This window comes from Triticum aestivum, chromosome 4A (genome assembly GCF_018294505.1).
Source record: "Triticum aestivum cultivar Chinese Spring chromosome 4A, IWGSC CS RefSeq v2.1, whole genome shotgun sequence".
Taxonomy (NCBI): domain Eukaryota; kingdom Viridiplantae; phylum Streptophyta; class Magnoliopsida; order Poales; family Poaceae; genus Triticum; species Triticum aestivum.
In genome coordinates, this window is record NC_057803.1 from 600,182,504 (window position 1) to 600,188,898 (window position 6,395).

Genomic DNA, 6,395 nt, shown 5'->3' on the forward strand with positions numbered 1-6,395 from the left:
TAGGGGGGGCAGGCGCACCCTCCCGCCTCGTGTCCACCTCGGGCACCGTATCGCGTGGATTTTTCTTCCAAAAAATCATATATATTCCAAAAAAAATCTCCATCAGTGTTTATCCCGTTTGGACTCCGTTTGATATGGATATTCTGCGAAACAAAAAACATGCAACAAATAGGAACTGGCACTGGGCACTGGATCAATATGTTAGTCCCAAAAATAGTATAAAAAGTTGCCAAAAGTATATGAAAGTTGTAGAATATTGGCATGGAACAATCAAAAATTATAGATACGATGGAGACGTATCAACATCCCCAAGCTTAATTCCTGCTCGTCCTCGAGTAGGTAAATGATAAAAAAGATAATTTTTGATGTGGAATGCTACCTAGCATAATCTTGATCACATATCTAATCATGGCATGAATATTAAGACACGAGTGATCCAAAGCAATAGTCTATCATTTGACATAAAAACAATAATACTTCAAGCCCACTAATAAAGCAATCATGTCTTTTCTAAATAACAAGGCCAAAGAAAGTTATCCCTACAAAATCATATAGTCTGGCTATGCTCCATCTTCACCACAAAAAATACTCACATCATGCACAACCCCGGTGACAAGCCAAGCAATTGTTTCATACTTTTGACGTTCTCAAACCTTTTCAACTTTCACGCAATATATGAGCGTGAGCCATGGACATAGCACTATAGGTGGAATAGAATGGTGGTTGTGGAGAAGACAAAAAGGAGAAGATAGTCTCACATCAACTAGGCGTATCAATGGGCTATGGAGATGCCCATCAATAGATATCAATGTGAGTGAGTAGGGATTGCCATGTAACGGATGCACTAGAACTATAAGTATATGAAAGCTCAAACTGAAACTAAGTGGGTGTGCATCCAACTTGCTTGCTCATGAAGACCTAGGGCATTTGAGGAAGCCCATCGTTGGAATATACAAGCCAAGTTCTATAATGAAAATTCCCACTAGTATATGAAAGTGATAACTCAAGAGACTCTCTATATGAAGAACATGGTGCTACTCTGAAGCACAAGTGTGGTAAAAGGATAGTAACATTGCCCCTTCTCTCTTTTTCTCTCATTTTTTTCTTTTTTTTTTCTTTTTTTGTAGGCTTCTTTGGCCTCTCTCTATTTTTTTGTGGGGCTTCTTTGGCCACTTTTATTTTGATAACCTCACATGGGACAATGTTCTAATAATGATGATCATCACACTTTTATTTACTTACAACTCAATATTACAACTCGATATCTAGAACAAAGATATGACTCTATATGAATGCCTCCGGCGGTGTACCGGGATGTGCAATGATCTAGCGTAGCAATGACATCAAAAAACGAACAAGCCATGGAAACATCATGCTAGCTATCTTACGATCATGCAAAGCAATATGACAATGAATGCTCAAGTCATGTATATGATAATGATGGAAGTTGCATGGCAATATATCTCAGAATGGCTATGGAAATGCCATGATAGGTAGGTATGGTGGCTGTTTTGAGGAAGCTATATGGTGGGTTTATGGTACCGGCGAAAGTTGCGCGATACTAGAGAGGCTAGCAACGGTGGAAGGGTGAGAGTGCGTATAATCCATGGATTCGACATTAGTCATAAAGAACTCACATACTTATTGCAAAAATCTATTAGTCATCGAAACAAAGTACTACGCGCATGCTCCTAGGGGGATAGATTGGTAGGAAAAGACCATCGCTCGTCCCCGACCGCCACTCATAAGGAAGACAATCAATAAATATCTCATGCTCCAACTTCGTTACATAACGGTTCACCATACGTGCATGCTACGGGAATCACAAACCTCAACACAAGTATTTCTACAATTCACAACCACCCACTAGCATGACTCTAATATCACCATCTTTATATCGCAAAACTATTGCAAGGAATCAAACATATCATATTCAGTGATCTACAAGTTTTATGTAGGACTTTATGACTAACCATGTGAATGACCAGTTCCTGTCATCTCTCTAAATAGATATAAGTGAAGCAAGAAAGTTTAATTATTTCTACAAAAGATACGCCCACGCTCTAACAAATATAAGTGAAGAAAAAGAGCATTCTACAAATGGAGGTTTTCTATGTAAAGAGAAACAGGCAATCCAAACTTCAAATGATATAAGTGAAGCACATGAAGCATTCTATAAAGCCATACTCAAAAGATATAAGTGAAGTGCAAAGAGCATTCTATAAATCAACCAAGGACTATCTCATACCAGCATGGTGCATAAAAGAAAAATGAAAACTAAATGCAAAAGACGCTCCAAGATTGCACATATCGCATGAACAAAACGAATCCGAAAACATACCGATACTTGTTGAAGAAAGAGGGGATGCCTTCCGGGGCATCCCCAAGCTTAGAAGCTTGAGTCTCCTTGAATATTTACTTGGGGTGCCTCGGGCATCCCCAAGCTTGATCTCTTGCCTCTCTTCCTTCTTCTCACATCGAGACCTTCTCGATCATCGAACACTTCATCCACACAAAACTTCAACAGAAAACTCGGTAAGATCCGTTAGTATAATAAAGCAAATCACTACTCTAAGTACTATTGCAAACCAATTCATATTTTGTTTTTGCATTGTTTCTACTGTAATATAGCTTTTCCATGTCTTAATCCACTAATACAAATCGAGAGTTTCATCAAAACAAGTAAACTATGCATCAAAACCAGAATCTGTCTAAAACAGAACAGTCTGTAATAATCTGAACATTCACCATACTTCTGAAAATTGAAAAATTCTACCAAAATTAGGAAAAATAAACAATTTGTATAGGAAGACAGTGCAAAAAGAATCAGAACCATTTGACGTTCCAGAAAAAAAATGTAAAATCACGCACTACAGCCAAAGTTTCAGTCCTGCACCGTACAAACCATCAAGGAAATGTAAACATCCTAAAGGCAAACCTTGGCACATTATTTTTATAATACAATGGAATTTTACAAGGCGATAATTATTTTTATTGAAATGTTTCTGTAATCAATATTCACAAAGTTTCCATGAGCATGAACAAAGTTAAAGGCTAGCTCCCACTTCAACAATGCTTGTCTTTCTCACTTTCGCTTTCCTTTTTGAAAAAGTTTTGGGTTCCCCTCTTTATTTTTTTTGTTTTTAAACTATATGAAAGCACTCAATAGAAATAAATGACTCTCTAAAACTCCCGGGTTGTCTCCCTGGCAGCGCTTTCTTTAAAGCCATTAAGCTAGGCATATAGTGCTCAAGTAATGGATCCACCCGGATCCCAAGGTATATCAAAGCCAATTTTAATTAACAATGATTTGTAATTTAGTGGTGAGCACAAGGTAACATATATCATGTAATGACAAAGTCTAACTCTCTTCCTATGCATCGGCATGTCATAAAAGAACAATTCATGCACACAAAGTAAAGGCCAATGCATAGTATAAACAATTTCTTGCAATTTTATCATATTGGAAACATAGAGAGGTGGAGATATAGTTCCTCTCTCATAATAATTGCAAGTAGGAGCAGCAAGCACATGCATATTATATTCATCAAAATCATCATGTGCAACGGTAAGAGGCAACCCATCAATATAATCCTTAATAAGTGCAAGCTTCTCCGATATAGTGTAGCCGGGATAATTCAAAAAGATAATAGGACTATCATGCGTGGGTGCAATAGCAACAATTTCATGTTTAACATAAGGAACTATAGCAAGTTCATCTTCATAAGCATAATTCATATTGGCATCTTGGCCACAAGCATAGCAAGCATCATCAAAAAGGGATATTTCAAAAGAATCAACGGGATCATAACAATCATCCTACGGTAAGCACGAAGGGAAATTAAACAATGTATGAGTTGAAGAGTTACTCTCATTAGAAGGTGGGCACGAGTAGCTAATCCGCTCTTCCTCCTTTTGTTCTTCGCTCTCCTCCTCATCTTTTTCATCCAATGAGTTCACAGTTTTATCAACTTCTTCTTCCATAGATTCCTGCAAAATATTAGTCTCTTCTTGGACAGCGGAGACTTTCTTAATAAGCGCATTAATTTAGTAATTGTATTCATAATTCTCATAACAATATTTCAGGATAGCTAAATTTTCAGGTCTATAAACATCATCATCAAAATCTTCAAACTCTTTAAACATAGATTCAATTTCATAAGCACCCATAAAAGCAACAAATTCTTCTATTTGTTCCACATCATAGTAATCATATATACAATTAGCATAAGAAGCTAAGGTTTTATTATCATTAAATTTGCATAAAAAGGGAAGGTGTGGAGCCTTCATCCTAGAGCAACAAGTATAATCATAACTCAAGCATACTTGCCGAGCATACCACTTCAATATATGAATTTGATCCTATAATAGTTTCCCTTTTTGTGTCAAGCGGTAATCCCTAAAGTATTCACGTTGATCCAACGTTACTCCCATTACATAATTTAATGGGGTTTTCTCAGGATTATTAAAGTAGTACATAATATTTTTCACATAACCAGCATCGAGGGTTTTAGGAGGTTCCCCATCTCCATGAGTAGCAAGTACACCTAATTTTTTTGGTATTTTGTGTTCCATATCCATAACTAAAGATAACGAGCAACTAAGAACAACAAATAAAAATTACTTAGTGATAAAACAAACAAGCACACACGAGAATATTCACCCCACGCTATTGCTCCCCGGCAACAGCGCCAGAAAAATGTCTTGATAACCCACAAGTATAGGGGATCGCAACAGTTTTCGATAAGTAAGAGTGTCGAACCCAACGAGGAGCTAAAGGTAGAACAAATATTCCCTCAAGTTCTACTGACCACTGATACAACTCTACGCACGCTTGACGTTCGCTTTACCTAGAACAAGTATGAAACTAGAAGTACTTTGTAGGTGTTGTTGGATAGGTTTGCAAGACAATAAAGAGTACGTAAATAAAAAGTAGGGGCTGTTTAGATAAATAAACAATAAATTAAATATAGCGAGTGTGGAAAAGTGGTGGTAGGAGTTGCCAAATTGCCCCTAAGCAATTGACTACTTTACTAGACCGATAGCAAGTATTATGTGGGAGAGGCCACTGCTAGCATGTCATCCCTGACTTGGAATTCTATGCACTTATGATTGGAACTATTAGCAAGCATCCGCAACTACTAATGTTCATTAAGGTAAAACCCAACCATAGCATTAAGATATATTGGTCCCCCTTCAATCCCGTATGCATCAATTTCTATGCTAGGTTGAAGCTTCTGTCACTCTTGCCCTCCAATACATAGTCCTATCAACATACAACTAACCCTAGGGTGTGATCCACGCGCGTAATCATATGATGGGCACCAAAGGACAGCAACATAACCACAAGCAAATTAAATCAATCATAGCAATTCAACAACCATCGATAGGACAACGAAAATCTACTCAGACATCATAGGATGGCAACACATCATTGGATAATAATATGAAGCATAAAGCACCATGTTCAAGTAGAGGGTACAACAGGTTGCGGGAGAGTGGACCGCTGTATATAGAGGGGGGAAGGTGATGGAGATGTTGTTGAAGATGGCGGAGGTGTTGGTGTAGATCGCGGTGATGATGATGGCCCCCGGTGGCACTCCGGTGCCACCGGAAGCGAGGGGGAGAGAGCCCCCCTCCTTCTTCTTCTTTCTTGACCTCCTCCCTAGATGGGAGAAGGGTTTCCCCTCTGGTCCATGGCCTCCATGGCACGGGAGGGGCGAGAGCCCCTCCGAGATTGGATCTGTCTCTCTGTCTCTCTCTGTTTCTGCGTTCTCAGATTCTTCCCTTTCACCGTTTCTTATATTCCCGGAGATCCGTAACTCCGATTGGGCTGAAATTTTGACACGATCTCTATCCGGATATTAGCTTTCTTGTGTCGAAAGAAGGGCACCAACCACCTTACGGGTGGCCCACGAGGGTCAGGGGAACACCTAGGGGGGGGCTGGCGCGCCCTCCCGCCTCGTGTCCACCTCGGGCACCATATCGCGTGGATTTTTCTTCCCAAAAATCATATATATTCAAAAAAAATCTCCGTCAGTTTTTATCCCGTATGGACTCCGTTTGATATGGATATTCTGCAAAACAAAAACATGCAACAAACAGGAACTGGCACTGGGCACTGGATCAATATGTTAGTCCCAAAAATAGTATAAAAAGTTGCCAAAAGTATATGAAAGTTGTAGAATATTGGCATGGAACAATCAAAAATTATAGATACGACGGAGACGTATCGTCCAACATTGGGTCTTGTGGAATGTCTTTATCATAGTCATTATTGTCTCCAAGTTCATCCCCAGAAAGTTCTTTCTCTTCCCACATTTCAATTTTTTCCATGCACCTATCTATCAACTCTTGTTAACCCTTGATCATTTCCACCAACTACTTCTTATCCT